Genomic DNA, 27686 nt, shown 5'->3' on the forward strand with positions numbered 1-27686 from the left:
TTCTGGATCCATGGGTCTTGCTGTATAATGCCTTCACTTCAGCTGTAGAGGCATACAGCATGGTCACATACGCTGTTTTGTGTTTATACATTTGAGAGAGTTTCCTCACAGATATGGAATTTAATCCATAGATTAAATCAAAGCTGAGATCTGAACTAAGCCCATGTGTTTCAGTTTCTGTACAGCTGCTGTAATGGTTACTTGATATGTTAAATACTTGCTGCACCATCTTGCCCTCCTCTTCCTCCATAACAGAGTATCAGTTAAAGGACAGCCCAAGGGAATAGCACATAAGGCTAATTTCAGGAAGCTCATTTATACTCTGGAGAACATGTTACCAGCGATGGCTTCTTCCAAAAAGTGCTAAGATACTAAAAAAGGAGGGGTATTTTCAAGCACACTGCTGTCCTCAGTATCCCTTCACTTTTTCCTGACACAGTTGTAACTCCCATTAAATACCCAGTTTACTTAATACAGTGGAAAGAGAAATGCAATGACTAATTTCCAATAGTACAAGACACCTCAGTCTATTCTGAGATTTAATCCGCATGCTACCTGCTTTATTTCTGGGAAATATCCCTCAAGATTTTTTAAAGAAGAGAAAGGAAATGAAATGTTTACAGACAGTTACACAGTTGATGCTCCTTCTTATACAGTGAGGTTACGCATTTACAAAAGATTTAGTATCAAATTCATCCTCTTCCTTAGGGTATACCGGGACCTAAAACTGCCACCATTAAGAAAAGAGTGTGTAATGTTATGAAACTGTTTTCCTTTTTAGTGTTTGTTGTTGTAATTATTCTAGTTTATGTGGGAGCTAGAGATCAAGAGAAATAAAGGAACAAAGGTGGCTGGACAGAAGATGCAGGCAGACACAAAAGCACATTTCCATGGCCTAGATACTTATCTGTGGGACATGGGGGTTCCTGTCTCTTTTGCAATAAATTATAATTATGTGTAGGCTTCTTTCCTGTGGGAATGAGGCAACATGATCAATTGGTCTGTAGTATATCTAGGTCTCCCATAATATCTTTCTGAACTTCTTGACTGTTTTAAACCCAGTGGGGCTGAAGAGTGATGGTCTCAGGATAATTAGGTACTCACAGATTTGAAAAAGAATAATAAGAGAAAGCAAATGAGGTATTTGCAGTAGCTAGATAGAACACAAGAATATTTTTGTCTTGTGAGGTCTTCATTATGGAAGTCAAATACGACTCTTCTCACAATCAAATGCCAATAAACCATGAAGGCAGATGACTTCAGCATCAGCTGAAAAAAATGTAACAGAACTTCCTGGCTTTGCAAATACTAATATTTAATGACAAGAATGCACAAACTGTCTCTGTTTCACCAGTGCAAACAGCTCAATGGCTACTTACATTGATATTGTTACAAAAAGCGTAAGTCACTACAGATCATCTAATAGGAAGAAAAGAAAAAATAATATTATCAGTACATGTGGAGATAACAGAAAAATCCAATATAATTCAGTAAAAAGTCAATCAACAAAAACCTCACAAATCTATTTGAAACCAGACTGCTTTAGCTCCAGTGCTTGTGGATCCTCACTGTTTTCCTTTTGTGATATTTTTCTTAACTTTTGGTAATTTTAATAATTTGATTTTGGGCTACAAAACCTCAGAAATAACCAATTATGGAATAACCTATATGCTGGTGTAGTGTCTTCCTAAAGTTAGGATCCTCATAGCTTGAAGTCATAGATAAATCATGACACTTCCCAAGAGTGGAATGTAAGTGCTGTTATCTGGTCCAAGTGTGCTTTGAATGCTTTTCATTTTCCTCTTCAAACTGGAAGACTATATTCTGGAAGACTGGCAACTATATTCTTCCAATTTTCTGTTAAAAATAAATTTCAATCCTGGATTATTATATATCCAGTATGAGTCAATCCTTAGTTTCTTTTCTGTGTAATTCATAAAACAATTTAAGGGCTTTCAATGTGAAAGGTATAATGTGTATTTATGTATTTTTGGGTGTCTATCCATATAGACATCTCTGAGGGGAAAGGTCTAAGAACTCAAAAATTCCCAAATGTAAGAATTAAGATTTGTTGTGAAACCAGTGGTTTGTAACACTATGCAACAGGAGTTTGACCGTAGCCAGTATGGAAAAAATCTTTCCTGTTCCTGAGATCAGACTTTTCAGATGGAAAAAAGATAATTTCACCTCTTTAAAATAGACAAATACACATGCATTCAGTTGTGTTGTCACCTCAAACTCACAGTGAAAAAGCGTTCTTTGGGGTCACTGTGTATTCCAGGGTATGGAAGAATCCCATTCTTGTTTTTGCCAATAATTCCACACTTTTTTTTTTTTTTAATTAGTACATAATGAACTGCATAATGTCTTTTATTTGAAAAAAAACTATATTTAAAAAATATTATCATAAAATATTTGCTATCCTGTATGTTATTATCTTCTAATGCAGCTGGTTTTGTATGTATGTATGTACATGTACTATGTATGTATGTATTTATATACACATATATACATAATACCAAACACACATATATCATACAGACATATATATATTCCATATAAGCATCCTCATGCATGTATTAAGATTTCATCTCCAAAACCAAAAATCTTCTTTCTTTCTTTTCTGGAAATTTACTTTTAAATTTCATGTTGTCCTCTACTGAGAAGGAGAATGAGAAGGTAAAAATCAGGGAATTTAATTTTAAAGATGGAAAAATAAAAACAACAGGTTAATGTTTAGAAAAAAACATAACCCAACAAATTAATCTTTTTAGCTCTCTAGATTTGAGAGGCTGCTGGTTATACTGATAGAGAGAAGAGCTCATTATACAGAGGACACATATGGTGTCCTTAAAATATAGCTCCTGAAATATGTTATTTTAAGAACCATTATTTACTGTGTTTGTAATATGCTTGTATTATTTATGGTCAGGTAGTTTTTAATTGGAAGTGGGCTGGGTGCCTTCCAAAGGGGTTGGTACCATTCACAATGAGTCTTTGACTGATAATCAAAGAACAGATATTTAATCATATGCTAGTATTTTGTGTATCTTTAAAAGGGGAATCTGGGGAGGAGTTAATCAGCAGTCTGTGGGGTAACCCCTGGAAATGTTCTCAGCATCTTATTCTGCAGAAAAGTCTTTCTTGTGCAATAGAATAAATGATTTATACTGCTTGCGCTCACTCTTTTTTAGGCTGCCAAATTGTCTAAGGTAGATGATGATGATGATGATGATGATGATGATGATAATTTACAAACCACCTGAATCAAATTGCTAACAAATTTGTGAACTTTAATTGAACACTGGATTTTTTTCTCTCTCTTCTTTTCTGCAAGATGCAGCAAAGAATACTATTTAACGTACTTATTGCTCAGGAAAATCGTTCTGCTAAGAGTCCAAACGCTTCTTTTTCAGTTACAGATTTTTTTTTTGTTAAAATTAAGTGGGTGCTTTCTCTCAATCATGTTTGGCTCCTGCAGACTCAAAGGGGAATTATGCACACTGTAATAAGGAAATGCAAAGTAGGATTGAGACAGACAGACAGCAAAGCCAGGAGGTGTACCTCAAAAGGGTGTTAAGCCAGATCAGTGTGTAGTCTCCAAATTTTGCTCCAGTCTGCTTTACCTTGATCTAAAGTATCTGCACATCATAACCCATCAGAGTTAGAATAGGGATCTCGGGTCATGCAGGATTTGGGAGGCACTGCAGTCCTCCACTCACTGCGCTTGGAGACTGCACATTTGGATTGCGCCTGGGACCTATCACTAGAAGGGACCATGAAAAATTATTTAAACTCTCTAAACGTTCCTCAAAATTAAGAAAAGAAGAAACTTTTGGAATAAGGATCCCTGTTTCACACAGAGAAACTTATCCAGCCTTTTTCTCATCCCGCTGTTGCTACATTCCAGGCTTATGTGATTTGTTATGAATAATTGTCAAGATTCTAGTTTTAAACATATTAATAAGAAATTTCTAAAATCTTACATCAGAACCTAATCCCATAAATTTCACTGCCCCAGTCTCCATCAAATACATATCTTCCTTTGGATTTAGAACTGATTAAATTATCAACGTACTGGCGCATCTGCTTTCTCTTTTGCATAAAACTGGGCGTCTGAGTTCATTGTTCAACTACACATAGTGTCTTATATTCTGTGCTACATACTGCCATGACTTGTTCTGTGCAGCTGGCACAGAAATTTCAGTTTCTGGGCCAAGAGAGATTAAAACTTTTATAGCTTCACCAATTTAGTTTAAGACTAGAGACACCAAGAGCTTTGAAGTACTAAAATTCCTACCTGACAGCAAGAAAGTTTAACACAGATACTCACATGCATGCACACACACACAAAATATATATATAGATGGTTGGAGTTTTATGGTGATCCCCTGAGGAGCAGATTAGAAAGAATTCTTTTTGTTTCCTGCAATGAAAAGGCAATAATAGGCTGTTCGCCTTATGCCAGCGTTTCCCATCTCCTTCTCTTCACCCTCAAACCTAACATGTTGTTCAGTAATGCCCATCAGTCCTGTGAGAATATAACAGAATTATTCATTACTTCACTTGATGCCCCAAAGATTGAAAAATAGTTGTTACACACCAAGAGATGATTGTGCACTGAAAGATTAATAGGTGTAAGGATTCACCAGCTGTCCACTTTATTCAGAGAGAAGAAAAAAAATATATGTAAATCACTTTGGCTGCTGGCACAAGATGTTGTACGATATTTGCCCAGTGCTGGGGTCACAACAATAAAAAACACTCAGCTTCATTGAGGTCTCAGTACCTTCCTACCCAAGGCTGTGCCACGATGGATGGCATCATTAGCGCCTGAACACCAAGAGCTGACTTGCTCAGGGGCTCACACCTTTAGCACTTCATGAAAACGAACTTCTTTCTATGCAACTGACCCTCTGTGTTGAAAAGTTTAAATATAAATGCTTTCAAACCATAAATTAAAGCAAGCTTCCCTTCATCCCAGTCCCCTATTACTCTCTTTCTGTCTCCCTCCATGTCTGGAAATGGAAATTTTAAATTACTCTGTATAAATCTGTTTTTCACATGCTATGTATTATAGCACAATACAGCTTTCTTTGCAATAGTGTCATGTGGGGGCTGCGGGGCTGCTTCTGGTCTTTTTTTTTCTATCAGCAATATCAACTGTGTTCAGAGCTTCAAAATCAGTGTTGCATAGATTACTAACAAAGTAATAGAAGAAAGGAGAAGTATGGAGAGATGCATGAGCAGAGAATAATGGGGATTTTGGAAGACAGGAAGGAGACAGTATCAATGAGGTAAATGCACAAAATTATTTGATGGTTATGAACAATAGGTATTTTGGTCATACTTCCAAAATCCATATGCTGTTAGGTCTTCTTTTGGACTAATTTCTTTACATAAAAAATAAGACACTGTTTACATACAGTTAAAACTTCATGGATTCACCACACATAAAGTATTCACAAGATACAGGAGGTAAGACCATCGTTTTTCTTGCTATGTGGTCAGTAAAGAGAAAAATATATGTTGTTAGGGCTATCCAATGGAGGTACGTCTTCTTCCCTTCCTACAGAGGTAAACTAATATTCAGTTTACTACATAGCTGGATATTAATTTTAAAAGATGATTCAGTGAGTATGCCAACAGCTAAAAAATAAGGAAGACATATCTGTCACAGATATACAAGTTACTAGAAAAATTGAGAAGAGGATACTGTAATCCTTATTTTCCAATGTGGTAACTCACATTGTAACAGACTCTTTGTACAGATTGACTGAGAGATGGTGACTTGTGAAAAAGTACTAAAGAAAAGCTTGGGAGTTTAGGTTGTTGGAACTCCAGGTTTCTTTAAGTGGAAATTTGACTTTGCAGAAGAATTCACCGGATTAAGCAAGTGTTCACATCTCAAAATACATTATGCATAGTTAGCAAATATGAAAGTTTGAAATTGTTAATCTTGGCAAAGGAAGGGGGGTGAAAAGAAATGGTTGATATCATTAAGGACTCTTCAGGATGATTATCTAACCTATTCAGAGAAAGATTAGAGGAAGGCTTGCCTGGAGGTAGAATCCGTAATACAGCAAAATGGTTTCTCAAGAAAGAGACTTCTCTATAAACATGACCTCTAATGCATTTAGATGTTTGCTAACCAAAAAAACCCCCAAATTAACCAGCTGCTGGTAGTGTTACTGTTCCTGAACTGCATGGTTTGTAAGGCAGAAGAAAACACATAAGGATTAAACACACCTGGAAGATGGACGTTGCTGCAGCTGAGTTTAAAGGATTTCATTCTTTAAGGTCCGCTATAGAAACATGACCTCACTTTGATTGCCTAGTTGGGACAGCTGCTTGCCAATTGACAGCATATCTTCTTACTGAAAAGCTCTGCTAATGAGTAAAAAAAAAAAAAAAAAAAACTGTTCTAGCCAAGCTTGGCATACTGTCATACTGAATTACAAAACCTAACTGTTTAATTGTTTTACCTCAACTGAAAGGGATTATAGTGCAAACTTAGTCCTACCAAACTCAATGGGAATTTTGTGATTGTCTATTTTGTGATTGGCTGGTGGTTTTTTTGAGATCATAAGATCTCTAAGGCTTAAAATGACTGAAAGCAAAAAGCCCTACATTATTGCTGTCACTGTTGTAGCAAGCACCTTATGCGTTAAAAAAACAAATACAGAACTATGTGAGAGAGGTAATGGTATTGAATAGAAAAGTATCCAGGAACTAACAGTTGATTACAGCTGGAAACACATCCATTCTTGTTTTTTTCTTTTAAAACTTAATTTTAGTCTGTGCAAGGGTTTGGAATTTTCTTCTGAGAAAAGATTATGTGTGCTGGATATACCTATATACTCATCATATGTGTGTCTTTGGCTTGTTGCTAGCCATGATTCTGACCAACACAGTCCGAGAATAAATATTTGTCTAATTTTTGTCAGTCGGTTGATTATAGTCAGTAAACTGGATAGCCTTACCGTGGAGTTCTTATTCAACTTTGAGTCATACAGGACTCTCATAGACCTCAGGTGGAGCTCTGGATCTCTAGTGACCTCAGATCCTAGATTATTTTAGGTGGATCAACTTTTAGAAAAAAAACTGGTTACATTGATACTTCCCAGTAAGTGTAGGCATTAAAAGCACCTTCCAGACCAGATGTGTCTGCCTCTCATGTTGCAGCCATAGCTTACATACCTTCTCACCAGTACAAGCTGCCCCATGCCCAAGTCCACGTACAGTGTATTAATATCAACAGCTACATGGGCAAGGCTAATCACGACATAACCAAGTGGGCCTTCCTACACAGAGCCACCTCAGCTCTCCTCAGCCACCCTTTGACTGAGCTCACAAGTCTTCCTCTGCCTCTTTGCAGATGAGTCTGAAGCCCAAGCTGCATTCTTAAGTTAAAGCACCTGCTTTAGTTTAAGTGTATTTGTCCCTGCTTATGTCCCTTAAGAAAGACACCTTAAGGCAAGGTCTCCCTATATCTCCCCCCCTTCCACCATTTTCAGGAAGCCCAGAAGACATTCACCAGGCAGCTGTATAGACAGAAGGTGCGGGGAAGTGTGAGTACGATGGGCTTAGGGCTCCTCTGGTGTCTTCTTTCTCAGCCTAGTGTAGGCAGCGCAATAGTGTGCTGTGCTTCCACTTCTCTGCTCATGTAATGAGGAGATGATATTTCCTTCCCTTGCAGGGTTTTCACAAAGCTTAATTCATCAGTGGTCTTTGAGGGACCACTGTGAAGGAGTTTTTGCAGGGAAGAGTACCTCAGAATAGTCTAAATAATTTATCCCTTGCTTTTTCTTTTACCCAGTAGGCTTCTCTTTAAAACGCTTCCAGCCCTTTAAAGTTTGGGAGCACGCTGTACTTGCAGGAAGAAAAAAAAAATTACAAAGAAAAATGCATAATATATGATAATGTTGAAAGTAGCAAGAATTAAAGTAAATGGTCTGATATAAAAAGGGTTTCAAACAGGATTAATAATTCTGCAATTTGTTATACAAAGTCAATTTTTCCACTTCCAAAGTTAAGTTGCCTGGTGGGGTTTATTGGCTCACTCATTATTAGGTATATATCACTTTTATTGTTTCACATTTTTATGTGTTTATAAAAAAAAAAGACATCATTCATGAATAAAACATTTTTGCTCTAAGCTGCCATATATGAAAGTTGGTCTGAGAGCCTATATCCTCTTTTATTGGAAAAGGGAAATATGTTATATATTTTATATATTTATATATTTGTACATTTATATGGTCTGTGTTGGGAGGTTTTGTGTGTTTGTATGCACTTGAACATGCATATGTATATATGTTAATATGGTAATATTCATATGCATCTATTGTATATCCCATTACTATATATATATATATATATATACACAGCAGTCTTTGAAAAAGACCTAGTGATACTAAGAATTTTTCTTTTCTTTCTGATAAACCTTCCAAAGCCTGCCCTCTTCTGCTCAACCTGACCTAGCCTGGATGGCATCTTTCACAAATGTCAGTTTCCTTTCTCCCTTCCCCTATCCATCAGGTTTCTCAGCTGATCATATCCACTCTGCTAAACCCTGGTTCCTCTCCTAATCTGTGGCAGAATGGCTCCTATCCAAATGTCACCTTAGAACACTAGACATGATTGAGCATCCAGGCAGCAGCCAATGTACTGCTACAGATGATGTGAGGAAATGTTAGCTTGATAGATAATAGTTTTATTTTTGGTCTTCTTAATCACTCTGCACCTGGTAGGAGTTTTATATGAACAGATAAGTAGTATCAAGAGACAGATAGAAGTTGATGGGGAACATTTTTATGTATGAATGCACTTATTTATTTATTTATAATATTTGGGTGAGAGGGTTTTTGTGGGGATTTTTTTGAGATTTTTTTATTGTTTTACCTTTAGCTTATGAAAGTTAATTTCCTGTCAGCAAATTTGAGCTGGAGTTTCAGAGTTGATAAAAGCAGAAATTAAAAGGAAGCCCAACAAACATCATTTCAGCTGATTTGAGGAAATTCACTGTTATAAAAGTAGTTTTAAAAAATGGAGTTTCTAATGAGAGTGCAGCCTTTGACCTTAAGACTCTGTCCTCTTTAGTGGTGAGAGGTAAATTACATTTGCTAACTTCATCTATGACACGGCACAAATAACTCCATAAATGCTCCATAATTGTGTTGTGATTATATGGTTATTGCTGCACATTGTCAACAAAATGATCACCCTGAGGCCCCATAGCTCCAGTGTATGGCACATGGTAATTAGCTAAGAAAGGACTAGGATCTGAGGGCCTCTGGAGGAACTCCTTCAGCAAACACACAGAGCAATTAGTATGTTGAATGGACACCTCCAAAGAGAGCAACAATGGAGACTGGAGCAGGGAACACATTTTTAAAAACGTGAGGCACAAACTTAATAGAGGGCTAAAAGAACTGCAAGGAAAGAGAAAGAAAAGCAGAGTAAAGTCATGTTCCAGTGTCTCACAGCAAAAGCTTCCATGTTAATTTGCACATTTGTCATCAGACAAACATCACATAAAGGCCAAGGAGGACTTTGTCCTGTTAAGAACTGTCTCCCTCTTATACTTGAAATTAGTATTTGTTGCAGCTGCAAACAGAGTCAACTCTGAAGTAGAGCTTGGAAATTTTAAGGGAGCTGTGGGACAAAGACTGGACAATACCTACTGCACATGTTTCCAGTCTATTTGGAAATATCTGGGCTGTCCAGCCACTGGAGAGACACTATACTGTCCTGGCGGTTAAGCCCAGGATCATAAGTATTCTCTGATTTGGCCATACTTCCCTCCTGTATCTCCACTATAGACTGAACTTTGGAGGCCTCTATGATCTGTAACTTAGTGATAGCCAAAAATTATGCAGCTTAGGTTGTATGATTAGGACAGTAAATACAATGTGGCCTAGTTTACCATTAGATATCACTATCTGGCTTCTTTCAGCACAGTGGCATTTGTTTGAGTCCTACCTGCAGCTAGGCTAACCACAGATGGGAAGTATGTGAGCCATGGGCTTTGTTGTTCTTTGTCTTAAGCTCAGCCCTGTTGACCTCAGAGTAAGTTTCCAGAGCTGTTTTTGTTTGTTTGTTTGTTTCAAAATGTTTTAATTGAGCAACAAGGGTGCATAAGTTGAAAGTGGAAAAGCACTGGTATTATTCCTTACTCTAGAACAGGCTGGTATTTTGTCAAAAGTAAAAGTGTTTCTACACCTGGGAGAGCCCTATCTGTCTTTAAATACTTTGTAAGTCTGGAGGTACGCTTCTTAAATGATGCCTTTCTCTTACTGATTAGCTCTCTGCTTAGGCTTCTGACTTTTTCTCAGACTTCAAGCTCATTACATATAATCCAGAAATTTTAGACTCTCAGTAGGTCTACGTATTTCTTACCTGCCTGAAGTTAGATGTTACCTCTTCTAGGTCTTTTTGTGGATTTAATTATAAATTATTCAGTTAAGGACATGTGAAAAGGCTATTGCAGAGCAAGTACCTGAACCCAGGTCTGCAGTGTCCCAAATTCCTGCCCTAACCACTGACTCGTCCTTCCTCCCACACGCTATCCCTTATCCCTTGCTGCTCTTGGCATGGCATCTTCCTGTCCTTATGCCAAAGGAAGAGAGCACATGGAGGAGAGCCAAGTGTATTAGACCCATGCCACTCAAAAAACACTTTTGCAATGGAGGCAGCATTTACAGCTACTCCTTCCAGGCAGATTTTTGGTTGCTTTTCCTTGCCTCATTAGCACAAAGCAGCTGGAGTTGAGGTCTTGGCTTGACCTCAAAGTATGGTCTGTGTGAGACTACTGCCAGAAGTGAACTGCTTGATTGCTTACTACAGTGAATGATTACCTGGCTGTTGTATGTTTTAGCTTGCATGTTGTTCAAACGAGTTGAAGTTAGACTTTGAGTGGACAAACTACTCCCAGGCTACACAAGTTTTCGTTACCAAATCCATCAAATTATCCTCAAAAAATCTTTTTCTGTAGAATGGGAATCTCCAACAGGATTGGAACTTGCAGAAGTAAAAATACTGAAAGCCAAATTCAACCCTGTGGTGTATCCACTGACTTCAGCATAGAGCTACAGCAAAGATGAATTGGTCTGGAATGTATATGTTGAATATTTAATGCAAATACAACATGCCATAAGTGCATGTCCTGCAGGTAGAATGCAATCATTCTAATTACACTGCAATTACTGTACAGCTACAGAGTAAATTACCTGATTATTTGCATTCTCTGTTATAAAATGTTCTAATTCAGTCTCCAAACCCAAGCAAACTTCTTTGTCTTGCGTAAGAACCCCAGCTATTTTGGTTAGCAGGCATTGCCCAGTCATGACAAGATGCAGTTCTAGGGTACTGACCCATTTTTTACCCCTATATCACATCTCAGTGTCCTCTTCCACTTACATGTTGGTGGCTATGTTTTAGTTGTTAAATACAAAGGGGCATTCACAACATTTGCTTCAGCAATGGGCAGGAGTGGTGCTGCTGCTAATGCTTCTATACTGCAAGCCAGTATGCTTGCAGCATACTGTAGTGCATATTGCAGATGCAATAGCTCAGTGTTTGGGGATGCTAACTCCATTTCATCATACAGATGGCTGAAAGAAGCACACAAGAGAATGGATTAACACCACAGCAGAAGTGAAAATGTTACCAGTGATGGAGAAAAATCATATGAGACAAAATGAGAGGCCATCTTGGAGGAATGTAGAATCATAGAAAGGTTGATTAAAAGGGATGTCTGGAGGTCATGTCTTCTAACCGTCTGCTTTAAACCAACACTAGATGAGGTCAGACATAGCTTTATCTGGCTAAGTGCTGGAAACCTCCAAAGATGGAGATTTCATAACCTCCCTGTGCAACCTGTTTCAGTGCTGCACTACCCTCCTATGGAAAAAGCTTTTCCTAATACCCAACATGAACCTCCCAAAGTGCAATGTTTCCCCACTGCTCTTCACTGTATCACCTACCACTATTGAGAAGATATTGGCTCCTTCATCTTTGAAACCATCTCTAAAGTAGCTAAGGGCAAAATTAAGGAGTAGAGAATTAGACTTTGTAAAAGTACATCAGTAGGATGGGGATGGCAGGCAGAACAATTATAAAAAAAAGATCACTTCCTTGATTCCCTGTACATAATGTAATGTCATGATAAAGTACATGTATGTAGATTGTACACACACGCGCGTCTACACATGATGCTGTAGTCTGGAAGAACTAATATCAGGTGAAGAGGCTCCAGAGTCTAATATCTACTCTGCCACTGTGATAGGTGACCTTGATCAAGTCACTTCTCTGCATAACAAGGGTAGCGAGGGAAACTTTATAAGATGCTTTGAGACATAGCAATGAGAAGAGGTAGGTAAGAAAAAGGTCATACAATAACTGTTGTTATTACACGCTATTTATTATGTATAGTACACACAAAAATAACACATTTCTGAGAAATTTATCACCAGAGGTCAATAAATGACTTTTTTTTTTTATTTTTCTTCTCAGATTGGAGTAAAATGATCACTGTTTATTGAGCAGATATCATGGATTCCCTTCACCCACCTCTTTTTCTTTGTCTGAGAAACTCTCTAAGGCTTTGTTTTCTATACTCTACAGCAAAGGCAATTCAATTAGGACATCAAACCAACCTGAAACTGAGGTCTCTAAGGTGCACTGGAGACAATCTTTTAAGATTAATTTGGGAACACGATGGTTCTTCCTGACCCTTTAGACCCTGCTTTTTATTGATCAAAGCATTTTTTCCTTGGGCAGATACTTGAACATGAAGGCTGTTTCCTAAGGCAGGCTTACTTGTATTGGAAAGATGATGTAAACTGTAAAATCATAATCAAAATGATAATTCACATGCTAAAATTCACTGAGTTATAGGTTTCGGGGTTTTCATATTTGATATGAAATGCGAATGATACGTGTTTATCCTATGGTTTATATTTAAAAATGAAATTAAATGCCCTTTTCAAACTCAAATATTTTTTAAATATTTCAAAGGGCTGCAGTCCAAGATGCAGTATCTCTGGTGAGTTTCTAGAGATTTCTGAAATCATTCATGCCATACAAATAGAACCTTGATATCAAATTATAGACAGTTTAAGTGAGATTAGCACTAAATAAGGTTTTCATCACTTTTTGTTATGAGGAAGTTCTGTTTTCTTGGTTTCAGTAGTATCAGTAGTATATTATTTTTCACCAATTCAAATTTCCTCCTCTTTGGTTTGTTTTTTTTTTTTTTCTTTTTTTTGTTCCTTGGTGTCTACCTGTGTCTGTATTATTTATTTTTATTTTATTTAGGTTGTATGAAATTTCATGTAAAATGATTGAGCCATTTCTATTAAAAGGGTAAAAGAGGAAAAATTAGTCTGCTTTTTTCTATATTAAAAAGAACTAACACAACAGCAAAATAATACTAATTTAATATATGTGTATTTAGGAAGCTCTGACCCCTCTACAGGTTATAGTAAAATACTGCATTTAACAGTGTAACTATGACTGTGTCAAGGTTCCTCTTCTCATATCCCCCCAAATGTGATTGATACACAGGCCTTTCATTTCCCACATGGTCAATACACACTGACAGCAATTGTTACCAATTATCTTCCGAAGTTTTTGTTTGTCCCCTCTATACTTCACTCCTTACAACTCCCCCGTGCCAACTGTCTGATGTGCCACATTCCTGAAGGTTTTCATATTAGACCTGCAACGATTAAGCAGAACTTGCTGTGCAATTATTCTCCTTGGCCTTCTGTAACATTTTTGGTAGGACTAAAAGCAAGCAAAATATATGACATGAACAAATGTTTGTGAAACGAAAAGGCACATCTTCATGTGATAAGTACATGTGATACTGTATGTTTATGAAGCAGCAAAAAAATAGTCAGTTAATAAATCCACTGAGTATTGTGGTTTTTTAATATTCCTTGAAAATATTTCTAAATGTATATTGTCGTGTGTAAGTGGGGGTAAATATTTATAATGGAACAAGAGAAACCTCTAAATGAGGTAACATATACTTAACAATTTTCTTTTCAAAGCACAGGAATGAGGCTAGAGGAAGGAAGTGTATTTTCTTATAACACATACGTGTAGTTTTGAACTATTTAGAAGTAAACCTCTGAAGCTGAAGACCTGTACTCCCATTATCACATTCATATGCTGTTCAAAGTTTTCAGCAAATGCAGAAGTCATGAAACACATACATTTTATAGTTATATAAGTATGTAGAAATGTTTCAGATGAATTGCAGTGGTCTGGAACTAGGTGCAAATATTGCACCAAATTAGATTCGGTCCCAGCAAATAGCTACCCAAGCTTAGCCTTACAACTTAAACACACCTGTTTTTGAACATGACACTAAGAAACATGAGATATCCGTCTTTTAGTTTTCCATTTTACAATACTTTAATTCAAAGACTGATCTATTCACCTACTCTCAGATCAAACTGTCTCTTCATAGATCTGAAAAGGTTAAACAAGGCCTTAAACAGGTGCTTACTGCTTCCTTTTTTTCACATATTTTGGCTAATGTTTGTGTCTATAGTGTAGTGATAGGAGGAGTTATCATAAATCTTCCCACACCCTTCTTTCCAAGTTGATTCACAATTTATGTTCATTTGCCTCTAATGAGATGATTAGAGCTGAATCAGATCAGATTTAATCTGCAGTTAAACTGTGAAGTTATTTCTCCCCCCAAATGAGGTTGTAAAACCAACATCAAGCTTAAACTGCTATGTGTGATTTTTCCTTCCTTTTTTTTTTTTATCTTCGATATTTCACAACTGCAAAACAAGGCATCTATTTGAGCAGGGTAAATACTGACATCTGGTTTGCAGCTACTTGAAAACTACACCAGTTGAACTGGAACTGTGTAAATACACTATTCAGATAGACAGACCTTGTTCAAAAATGAGTTACATTTCTTAGAGATCCTTTTGAAATTTTATTTACTGACATTTCACAGACTTCTCAGATTTGATAATAGAACACCTTTTTGCCATGTTAGATGTAAATTACCTATTATAACTGAGCCAAGATCACTAGAGGCCACACTTTTCATGTCCAATAACTGGCATATGTGTGCTAGTATTAGCTCCCTTTCTGCGGATACATAATATATTAAATTTTAGATATTCCTACCTCCCAATTTATCAAATGTAGGTTGGTCACATGATTAGGTGCAGTACTGTCACGTAAGGGCCCCACTAATAAAGAGTATTTTTGGCTTCTCTGTTTTTCCCTTATTACTCAAAGGGTTCATTCCAGATTAGGACAACAGAGTCACACCAGCTCTTCCTTTCTGTAAACTCTAGCTTAAGAACAGACCAGATAATGTTGACTAATTTCACTTAGCTTTACCAATGATATCAAATGGTGAAGGTGTGTACCTTCAGTAATGTATTTTCATCTATGACTTGTAAATTAAATAGTCAGGAACCATTGAAATAGTAATAATACACACACACACACACACACAAATTGTTGTTAAAGTCTGTTTGAGATGCAAGGAATCATGAGTCTCCTATGCTTTATGCACACAGGTTACTGTAGTCAGCAATCCACAAAGGGAGGATGTATATCGGAAAGAGTACCCTTTCAGAGCAGTGGAAAGGTTTTAACATCATTCTGAAGTGAGGCTTCCACTCACAGTATGACACAGTAATAGCTTTAAAAGCACGACTATATTGTTCAGGTGACTCATAAAACCTGGCCATCAAATCACAATCCCTTGAATCCATGTGAATTCTCCATAGTATAAAATGTTAGTCTATGAGTCCTTGCTAAAACAACTGATTGCAAGGTCACAGCCTTAGAAATCAAGGTCTTCACAAATGAACATGTAATCAAATAACCCAAAGTAACTATATTCAATGCTGTCCTTTTTACAGCATTTCTATCATATTATATTTAGAGGCGTATAGAAATTGTATACTGTACAGTCTGCTTATCTATAGCTTGCCCAATGAAATATTATTAGTTTTCATATCTGTAACTTTTATTGTTTTATCTTTGACAAACTCTGAAATAGTACACTAGTGACATTTTTAAAAATTAGCCTTCTGCGTTTAAAGACCACTCATCATTTTCATCTATCATTGTTCTGGAAATGTCACATTGATTTTATCCTCTTTGCAATAAATGGTAGCATCCAAAAAAACAAATAACAGTCTGACACTTCAAAATCAGCTGCCACTCTTGGATAGAGAAAAAATAAATAAAAGGACAATTTTCTTGAAGGACAGCAGAGAGAAAAAAAAGGGCATAAGAGTGAGAGAGAAAAAGAAAGCTTTATCTCTTTCTGGCAATACTGACAACAACTAAAGTAGCAGGAATCATAACCAGCTTTTTTCCTGTCCCACCAGTGTTATATGAATAGGAATTATGATGCTGATCAATGAAAATGCTTGCAAACATGTCTTAAGAATATTAGTTAAAAAACCTTCTGTGTATGAACTAATACACAGAAAAAGGAAATGGGATGCAACAATGGAATTTACAAACCCCATTTCCCTTTCTCCCAACCCCAGCAGTATGTTAATGTAATCGAGACCTTTAAACCAAAATCTGGCCTTACCAAATCTTGCAGGAATTTTGCCAGTGACCTCACCACCTCCAGCAGTTCACATACAATGACAGCAAGGGTGTGCTGGACAGTCTGAAAAGATGGGGTTGACCTAAGCAGTTGTCCAGAACTGGGCTTTCCCTAAGCCTCAGTGAAGTTACTGAAAGATTATTTTTGGTGGCATTGGATGGTCATCAGCTACATGTATCTACACCCAGATGGGTAGAGGAATGAGGAAGTGGGAGAATGGGGGCCAAAAATGAACACACAAAGAAAGACTTGGGTGTCCAGGCCTATTCAGATGATAGTGCTAGAAGTGTCTAAAGGGTTTTAAAATTTAAGAAGTCCAAGGCAATTTAGGAAAAGGATTCCTGAAGAAATACTATCTGAGGCCATGTGGAACAGGGCAGAACAGGTCTGTTGATCTTGATTTGTTTTCACAACCAATTACCTAGCAGAAAATAAAGGATTTTTTTGGTTAAATATTTCTTTAAAAATTACAGGTTATTTCGATGAAGAACAAAATCCATTGAGTTTTTAGTTTGCTGTCAGAATTTTTAAAATCCTTTAAAAAACTTCTCCATCATTATAAGCATTGCCCTTTCTCTCACTAGAGCTAGATTTAGAGCCTGATTAAGCATTGGCTTGTGTCTTGCCATGGTCATTTACACAACTGCAAAAAAGCACATACACATGTCCTGAATCTCTGCTTCAACAGAAGCAATAAAGAATGGTGTCCAGTGGGCTCATGCCTTGAAGCTGGTTGAGTCTGGAAATGGAATTAAACCGAAGCTGCTATCTCTATGACACGCATGTGTCCCCTCATGTTATATCTCCTTCCCCAATACATGAAAAGGCTTCCTCTTGTTCTCAACAGAACCCACATTATTCTCCTCAATGCCTTCTTGTCCCCCCAAATATATCAGTGTTCACCATGACAATTTGCCTCTTTGATAGAAGAATCTTTTTTTTTCGTGTCACTTAGCTCCCTCCCGGTCCCCTATTTTCTCCTGGTTGTCAACCAGGCAGAGAGCAGCTTAAGCATTAGCTAATTTGATATTATAAATGCTGGCTGGCTATCAGGTCCAAAATCTTTTTTGGGAAGGAGGAATGAGGAAGACGAAACAGTTAAACATGCAGACAATATGATCAAATCTGCTTTCTTTTCTTAGTAAACTTGGGAACAATTTGCACTCAGACACAAATATGATTTCAATTTAGCATTTCATCCTTACTCAGCAAAGCATGTAAACACCCACTTAATTTTAAGCAAGTGCTTAAATCCTATTCCAGTGGCACTTAATCAGGCACTAAAGTTAAGTATGTGTTTAAATGCTTTGATGATTTGAAGCCTAAACAATGAACAAAGTAATGACTTAGTGAGATTATACTGTGCCAGGAAATAATGCTTATTGAAGAAGGGACACTACAGTACACCTCAAACCATTTCATGGTGAAAGAAAGGACTTTGGATTGCTTGTGTGGTTTTATACAGCCTTTCACCTTCATTAAAACAGAATAACACAAAAGAAACGAAAAATATCCTTGAGAAAAATTCAAAGCTATAAATACATAATGAGGCATACAATATTTTAATCTATAATCACAATTTATGAAGGTAGGGGAGGCTATGGTAGAAATCTGTTCATCTGTCATGTACGTGAACAATAAGGCCATGTCATGAACAATGAGCCTATAAAACAGGATCATAACAGGAAGAAAGCTTTAATGTACATATTATTAAGATTAGGATATAACACTGCAAGACTCTTCCTTTTTTTTTTTTCTTAAATTGAACATTGCATATATAACAAAGAGATGTTTTATCTCCTTCACCACCGATGGAATGAGTTTTTAAGTGTTCTTATGTGGAAGGAATAGTTGGACAAGTATTTGGATGTAATAGAAATGGCTATAATTCCTACACAGTTCAGTAGTGAAACAGTTAATTTTAAATTCCAAATATATTTTATATTCATGAGAAAACACCTGTATGGGGCATGCTTGTATCTGCAGGATAGTAACACCTTGACTGATTTAGTATCAATCCTTATGTTATAGCTTGAGGATATTGAAGAAACAAACATATTATATTGTTGAAAATGAGAATTTCAAAAGTACTGAATAAAGGATAAGAGCACTTATAAAACAGAGCATAAACATTCAGGTTCAGGGCATAAGCTTGTCAGTAACTGGAAGGGTTAGAATGAGTTTATGTTGTCTGACTTTACCACAAACCTTTGCTACAGAATACCTTGCTCTCCTGAAACCACCACTGATTGACACCGATGGGCTAGGTAAACCATTAGACAGAGGTCTGTAAAATGGGGAAAACAATATTCTCTTTCCCAAACTACCCAATGTCTTCAGACTAGAAGTACCAAAATAATACATTACAGTCCAATCTGAATAGCATGTAAATTTTGCTATATATATCCAGATGTGTGTCATGCTCCCTCCATTCCTGTGAGAAAATGAAAATTATCTGTATTATAGTATATGCTTTATTATTCTTCCATTCTCTCAGGAAAGATGTGAAGCACAACCACTCTTGAACTCAGCACAGCCAGAGTTTGCATAATCTCCTCAATGAGTGGGCCTTGAAAAGTTTCACATCAGCATTTAATTTAAAAGGAAAAAAAAAAAAAAAGAAACAAGCAAGCAAGCTAACAAAAAAAAAATCCTGGTATGGACAAGATTACGGAGGCATAGAGTGTCTCTTGCTTTGGTTTTATATTGCACTCACAAGAACAGAGGTCCCATATTTGAGACCAGCAGATGTTACCATAATAATTAACATTAAAAAATTAGGAGCATTTGAAACTGTCAGGCATCCTGTCTGTGTGCTTTTTCCCTTCATACATTGCTGATATTCATAGGGGAAGTAAATGAAGCTTAAGAACTATCAGGTTCCTTCTTGAATATCTCACGGAGGCTCGAACTTCATAAAGGAATTATCTTAATCATATCATCAAAGGAAAGGGCTTGAAATATGATCTCAGATGAAACCTCTGATGGAGAGAAGTATAGCATAAATTTCTTGGCACTCAAGCCTTGGAAATTACAGCCATGACTCCATATCTCAGGCTCTGGAAGGAATAATAATTACTATTTGGCAATTTATCAAGGTAAGGGTTCCACTGAAGGGAACGTCATATTCAATTTGGGAGCTGAAATTACACAACTAGTGGGATATTAAATAACAGCACAAAGCAGGAAGGGTATGCAAGGAAAGCGATGGAACAAATCTGAAGTAAAGGTGAAGAACTCGTAACAAGTTAGCAAGCCAACCACCTTGTTTTCCAGTTACTATCTTAAGGTTCTTCAGTAGAAAATTCTCTGTAGCATGCCAACCCAGCTCAGCAGCTAGTAGCAGAAACATTAGCAGGAGGTCCAACCTGGAAAAGTACAATTGCTCTGCTGACACATGGGTTTTCTGGGTATACCTGCTGCATTTGTCTCAGGCTTTCTCTTGGCTATATCGCAACAGAATATTTAATTAAGTGTTTGAAAAGAATTATAACTTAAGTAGCTGTAAAGTCAAAATTAGATATGTGATTAAGAGAACATTTTCCCTATTGCAAGCAACTGGGACAGTTATTTTAGAAAATAACTGCCCCTTGGTTAACACACAGGACCTGATTCCTACTTCACAGAAAATATGAAGGCAGATGACTTAGATTCCCTTACATCTCCTGTTTCAGCTGTTATTTGAAAGAGATAAGGAATATATACATGGCCTGTAATCTACAGAATCTGTCTCCTCTAACAGACAATTTTCATTCAGACTCATTACCTTAGTTACTCTTTAATTCAAAGAAATTTCTCGGTACGTTTAGGATTTTCTGTCGAATCGAAGAAACCCCATAGCGACCTATTCAAAGTGAATTTGAAGTTAGTAGGAAATTGGACTTGATGACCTTCTGAGGTCTCTTCCACCCTAAATTGTTCAGCAATTCTATTCAAGCGGTCTGCTCTAGATATCTACTTTAGGATGTGGTGAATCTGATTATGGAAATGTACATTTCCACTGATTGTAGAAGGGACATGGTGTGCCCAGCTCAGATACAGATGTCTACATTGATTAGGTGAATCTCATACCATGACTCAACAGGAGTGCAACAATTTCTTTGGATATGCTGAGCCACTGCTTATGTGGACATAAAGAACATATAAACATGCAAATTCCTTAGCCTGAAAAACTGTGTAATGAAGACAAACCTACATTAAGCGTTGCCTTTTTTGGGGTAGGTTGATTAAGGCAGGGGGTGTCTTCTTCACTATGCTCAGCAACTTGAGGTTTGAATGGTACAGATACCTTGTGAAAGACTCATGTTAACTAAGCTAATAATCAATTAAGCAAATTTTAATTGTATATTATATATGTGACATTGGGTCATGTAGACAAGAATGCCTTAACACCCAGCAGTGGATAGCTGAACCAGAGGCAAGAATGACACAGTGAATTTATTTTTGCATTAATACATTTAGTTCACAAAATTCCTGCATATTTGTTTAGTCTCAAGGATATTCAATGCATTTCCCAGACTGTTACATGAATTACTGCAGAAACGTTTAGGCAGTGTCATGCTTTATGAACCAGACCCCTGGGCTGTTCAGTATGGGTTAAACCAAGGACAGACTGTTTTTCATGACAAAGATATTAAGGTATCTATTATGAACCCCTGACCATCAAATTACTCACTGTTTGTCATACCATTTTTAATTTACACGGTGCAAGGGGCTTAAATGTCAGCATCTCTGTTATAACTTAGACTCCAGTGTCTTTAATTAATGTTTCATGTTCATGTTATGGTTATTTAGAATTTGCTGAAACCCCAAGAGTCGTAAATTTCTTTTACAGGTCTTTGTGGTATGAACTTTAACAAAACAGCTATAAAGAGGTAATAGGAATGAACAGTACATCACATAAAGCAAAGCAAAGAAGGAGGAAAGGTGGGAATAAACTCCAGACAGAGTAAAAGATTTCATCTTTCTTAGATTGGGGTTTGTGATTTTTTTTTGTTATTATTATTTTCTTCATAAGCAGGGAGATGGAGAGTGAGACAGAACTAAATTGTGTATAAAATTTTTCATATAGTTTTTTTTTCTTATTCACACTGGGGTTAAATTAATATTTCTTAGAAACATTTGACTAACTAAATCTGAAAGGAGTCCATCTATTTGCATTCAATATTCCTGTTTTTATTAACCTGATGTGCTTGACAAATGTATGGACTCCTTTAGTTGGTCATACAACCATTTGTATTAATTTGGTCTCATAGCTAGGAAAAACAAGATGATGGTGAGGATGGGGAAATTCACTCTGTTGGTTTTCAACTGTGAATGTGGAGGCACATTACAGAGCTAGAATAAACTTGTGACTCTAAAAAAAAAAAAAGTGATATAAGTGGTAGTAGAGGACACCCTTAGCTTCCAATTCTGACCTCCTTAGGTCAACAATGACCTAGGTAATGACCCAGGTAATGACCCTCTGCTCTTAGTTGTTCAGACCACATCTTATTTTCTTCTGGATCACACTGGTAATCGATAACAGTTTAAGTGGGAAATTATTGTCAGGAATAAGTTATATATTTAACGTATAGGAAACTATAAATGGACTTAAGAATACAAAAGAGCTGTTATGAACTGTGTATCTAGAGTAAATTAAAAAACACTATAGTATGAGTAAGAAATTTAATACCAAAGATGTAACAGATTGGAACTGAGGCTGATATTTTGTCATATCAGTGAGGAAGATGCTTTCTCGTCAAGAGTAAGTTAGAAAAAAAAAAAGGAAATATTGGCAGAGCTATCTAAGGTCCAGTGCTTGATTATGAGAATTATTTGAGAGACATTGGAAATGCTGCACAGGTTTTCTGCTGACACAGAAAGTATAGATGGAAACATATTTGCCAGAAAGTGCAGAGACTTGTGTCTCCAATGAAATAGTGAAGTGGCTCTGAACCACCCTGTCGTTCAAGAATGTGGTGTCATAATGAATGTGTTTGCATATGCGCATTAATACAGAAAGAGAGCAGGAATAAACTGTTATGTATTTGTCAAAATCTTACATGTGCTTTAAAAATCTCTGGGTTTTCTTAAAAATATAGATAAAGAAATGCTGTGTTACCCCAGGCAAACCTGCTTTGGTAAAACTTTGCAGGAAAGGAGCTGAAATAAAAGAACAGACTGAACAAAAAGGAGAGAGTTATCTTGGCCATATACAGTCATTATCCATCAATGTGATTGTGATTTCTCAGTGTCTTCAAGAGCACCCAGAATATACAGAAGTCATTTGAAGAATGAGCAGCACTGTCCTCCCACCAGCTCTGTCCATCCTGGCCCCACTGCACTTCAAAGGCTGAGAAACACTCTACAGCTTTAGCCTACTTTGCATGCTTAACTGCAAATACAGAGGTGTATGAAATATTACAGTTGTATAAACAGGGTGTCTTGTGTCTATTATGCTGAAATTAAACATTTATGTCATAACTGAAATGATGCAATCTAGTATGATAAAACATAACAGTCAAGAAAACTCCCTGAGCTCATGAGTTGCTCTACAGAAAAGTGCCAAACAGAAATCTGAATTCAGGAAGAGATTGACTTCTCACTCCCCCCAGATCTGGGAAACCACCAATCATCTGCATTGCAGATTTCATCTGGATTTGATACTCAGCTCTGACTAGGTGAACAAACTTACAGGCTCTTTTTATATACAAATCCATACATATTCAGACTTTGTTTTCATATACTTTGAGGCCACTTCCACCAGTTATACAAAAATTATTGTAGGTCTAAACTGAAAGGACTTGCTTGCTGGGGCTTGGTGCCTCTCAGCTGAAGTGATTTCCTCCATTTCCCTTCTCACTGGCATCTTCAGGCAACAACAGATGTTAGGAGGAGTGGAGTTAGAGATTAGATCAGAGGAGACACACCATGGGTTCTTGCCTCATCTGGGAGGAAGTCTCCTGCCTTCCTAGTGTCTAGTTTGGAACAAATAATGTAGCAACCAGTAAAAATGGTTTTAGTTGCCATTTTCCACATCAGACCAGAAGTAACTTTGTTAGCCACTTCGTCCTCAGAACAGAAAAAACAAAAAAAAAACCCAAAAAAAACCCCCAAACACTGGAGATATCAACCTCTAGTTTCAAATAGGAAACAAAAATGAAATATTCATTCATCTTTGTTTCCTATGAAAATTCAGAATTTTGAAGACAAATTTCTAAAACCTCCTCACAGCTGAGAGAAGGCACATTAGTCATTTTCAATACTTTGACAACAGAGGAGATGTAACCTCTGTCTTGGATTTCTTTAGGATACAATACAGATTTGAGTCAAATATGCTTTTTAGACATAATGTGTTGGTTCTTGTATCAACTTTAAGGTTACCCGAAGGATCACGCAGACACCCTGCCGTCTGCGGGTCAAGGAAACACAGCATACACAGTATGGATGCTCCAAGTGACCAAGTTTAATTTAGAGCTCTAAGTTTTACAGCAAGGCCACATTCTAGTCCTGCCAATCACTGTGTGGTCACGGTGATGCCCTCTTGCTCCTCCTCTTCTTGGCCTTGCGGTTACTGCCCGCTCGGCTTCTGCATTTCTTGCATACCACAATAATGTGATGTAGCTTGTATTTGAGAACATGAAATTAAAACCTTGTTGCATAAAACTACAGAATCCATGTTTCTTCCTGAATTTTAGGGTACAATGGAAATCAATTCCTCAGGTACAAGTATCCATGTCATGTTTAGTCTTAAATATCCTATTTTGGTGCCCTGATAATAGAAAAGTCTTACCTGAAAGTTGAGAAAATAGGCAAAGATAATGTGTGTTATGCCTTTATAGAAGCATAAGCAGACCAGAAATGTGTTTGGTACATTTTTGGTATTGCTTGAAGTTTCTGTTTTGAAGGAAAGCAGAAAGTAGTACTGTAATTTCTGTTTCTCTGCCACAATCACCTTTACACATGATTAACATGGAAACCATGGAATCCTGTGTATTGTTTAACTTTTGCATTTTTATTTCCACTCACTGCCTTTCATTTCAGAGGGCACTTGAAAGCTTGGCCATTTGTTCTTTCTTTCTTTAAGGTCTTCAAAATAAATTTGAAGTCTTCAAGAATTTCAGGGTGTAACATCCCAACTCATATATCATAGGCAGAAATGGAAGTTTCAGGGGATAGGCTGTGATAAACAATCAGCTGAGGTCTATGTGCATAGCTTCAATCATTCCAGTGCAGCTACAACAATATACACTGATAAGTAATATAATTCAGACAAGTCAACATTCTATGGCTGCTAATTGTAAACCACACCACTGAATTCAATGCAGTTGCTCTAGTGTAAAGTCAATTTACAATTAATCACTAGCACTAGAATTTTTGCAGATGTCAGAACACTCTGTTCTGTCCCTAGCTCTGATACATTTGCTCTAAAGACTCCCATTCTCTCCCTATCATCAGTTGCTGCCTAGAGATTTTGGAAAATCTTTGTAGTTCTCTGGCTCAAATGATGCTGTGAATATCCTACTGTTGATTGCTTTCTTTTGCCATCCATGCAAATATTTTGGTCAAGTTTGAGTTAGTGACAATCACCCACTCAGCTCTGCCCTTCTTCTAGTCAACTACAGAGCATTCAACTTCCCTTCTATTGACCTTCCTCCAACAGTTTCCACTAACTTCCCATTTTCCCCCCTCAACCTGACAAAACCTCAAGTATTTCCTATTAAATATGTTTCTTCATGCAATAAACTGAAAATACACTCCAGACTCCACCGGACCAAGAGCCCAGTCATGAACAGTTGTGAACAAACTCCAAAGGGCTGGTGTGTTGCCTATAGAGGCATCTGAGTATTCATTCATAAGCATGGTTGTTCAGTAATGGGACACTCTGCCTGGTCAAAATTGGAGGAGTGGAGGAGGAAGGGAGAAATGAGAAAAAAACTAAATCAAGAGTGACTGGGGGGAAGAAAAGCTGCTATTTAAAAACAAACCCCCCCACATCTTTCACCCCCAACAACTGAAATTCCAATCTTGATATAAGGAGAAAGGGGAAAAAGAAGAAAGGGGGAAAAGAAGAAAGGAAAAAAAAAGGAAAAAAAGAAGAAAAAAGGATTTCTTTTATTCTCTTCAGAATACTTCAGTACCAAAAACATTTCCAGAGACTGCTACCATGCCTCAAGGGACTGCAAATGCCTTCTGTCATCATTTCCATCCATTGAAATGTACATTAGGCACTACAGAGAGAAAACTGGGGCAAGGCAAAAATGAAACAAAACAAAACCAAAGCATAGCCCATCAAAGAAAAGACTCATTTTTTTCCTGGAGTTCAAAGGAAAGATGTGTCCCTAAAACAAACCAATTTTCTCTCCCTACATGCACCACACACACACACATTTGCACACACACACTCACACAGGCTTCTGGTCTCGTTGTAGGCATCCACTTTTTGAATAACCATTTCTGTAAGTAAACAAGCTGCTCTGACTGCAGCATAAAATGAGCTTAATAACAACGGAGATCAAAATGAGCCAAGATAGTAGGGGAGAATAGTGGGAGATCATTCCTAAGACTGTTTGCCCCTGAAGGGAGAATTATTATTATGACCTTGTACCACCGAGCGGGCATGTGCTCCTAGCTGGATCAAATGTAGGCCTTGGCAAAGCTCTCTGCCTGGGAATGTGCTTGTAGTATCTGGTTTTTAACACTACTGGAAGTGTTGCTATGGGCACTGAGGCACAGGAGCCAAATACAGGGGAAGGGAAATAATGAAAAATGCTGATTAGGAGCTCAGAGAAAGGAATGGAACATTTGTGCTCAACAATAAAATGTAATGCTTTGTTAATCTGTTTCTTGGCTGTCTGTACTCCATAGGCTTTTTAATATACTTTTTGTATATTACTATATAGGTTATTTAATACACTTTTACTCTATGGGATATTTAATATCCTCCTTTATTCCCTGCTTAGATACCTATATATACCTTTCTCAAAAAACCCACAGTCTTTTCAAATGCATTTTGATTGAGTCTAGTGTGCACTCACACTCTCGGAAATATAAAGCAAACCCCCATTGCTGGCTACTTGAGAGCAGATATTAATTAACACTCTTAGATATGTTACGGATCAAAGTGATCAATGATAGTTCATACCTATAGTTCTTATTCTTAGTGATGCCCAGTATACTGTTAAATTAAGCAAACAAACAAAACCAAAGCTTTCTGATTTCTACCATTTTCTCTTTAGCCAGTTGTGACATTGGGACATTATTTCTCATTCCCAGATTTTTGACACTTAGAAAAAAAAAGATACAGTTGACATGAAAAAGTTGCTGAATCTACAATTGTTTAATTGTTCAAAGAACAGAGAAGTCTCTTGAAGTTTAGTATAATCTTTTTAATCAGAAGGAGTATGCATTTGCACAGCATACTATTGTGCCGTTACAGTTTTTTTCTTCCACCCTGGAAAACTTGAAGTTGTGACAGAGTCAATTTTGCGTCTGTAAGTCTGTCCCTCTTGCAGCACATCTTTCTTTACCTCATTGGCCTTCTATGATCACACTCCTGAAAATTATGCTGTAAAATTCCAGAGTTAAAAATAAATGCTTAGATTTTTTCTTTTTTTCCCCCTAAACTTATCTCAAACTAGAGTGCAACCATACCATAGCTCTCAAGAAACCAACTGATACTCACCAAAGCTGGGTAGCTGCCCAGGAATTTTAAATAACTAGAGTAGTATTATTTATTTTATATAACTAAACACCCACCCACCATCATACATATGCACATATGTATATAAGATGCAAAACCAACACAACATGGTTTTGGGAAACCTAAACTCACATTAAAGTAGGCAAAGTTCTTACTCCATCTTTAGCAAAATCTTCATACCAGTACAAGGTTTGTCTTCAGGAAACAGGGAAAAACTAGTGAGACCATATGTTTTCATCCCAATCTATGTCGTTAAGAATGGAAGGAATTTTGCTTCTTGCTCAATAGTGTTTTATACTAAACTAGGCAATCTTGGAAAATAGTTAGATGTATATTTTGTGACAGTTTTCAGTAAAATTCTCCTGATGTTTGTTCTACTCTGATGTA

The sequence above is a fragment of the Egretta garzetta genome, unplaced genomic scaffold, assembly GCF_000687185.1.
Source record: "Egretta garzetta isolate BGI_Z169 unplaced genomic scaffold, ASM68718v1 scaffold179, whole genome shotgun sequence".
Taxonomy (NCBI): Eukaryota; Metazoa; Chordata; class Aves; order Pelecaniformes; family Ardeidae; genus Egretta; species Egretta garzetta.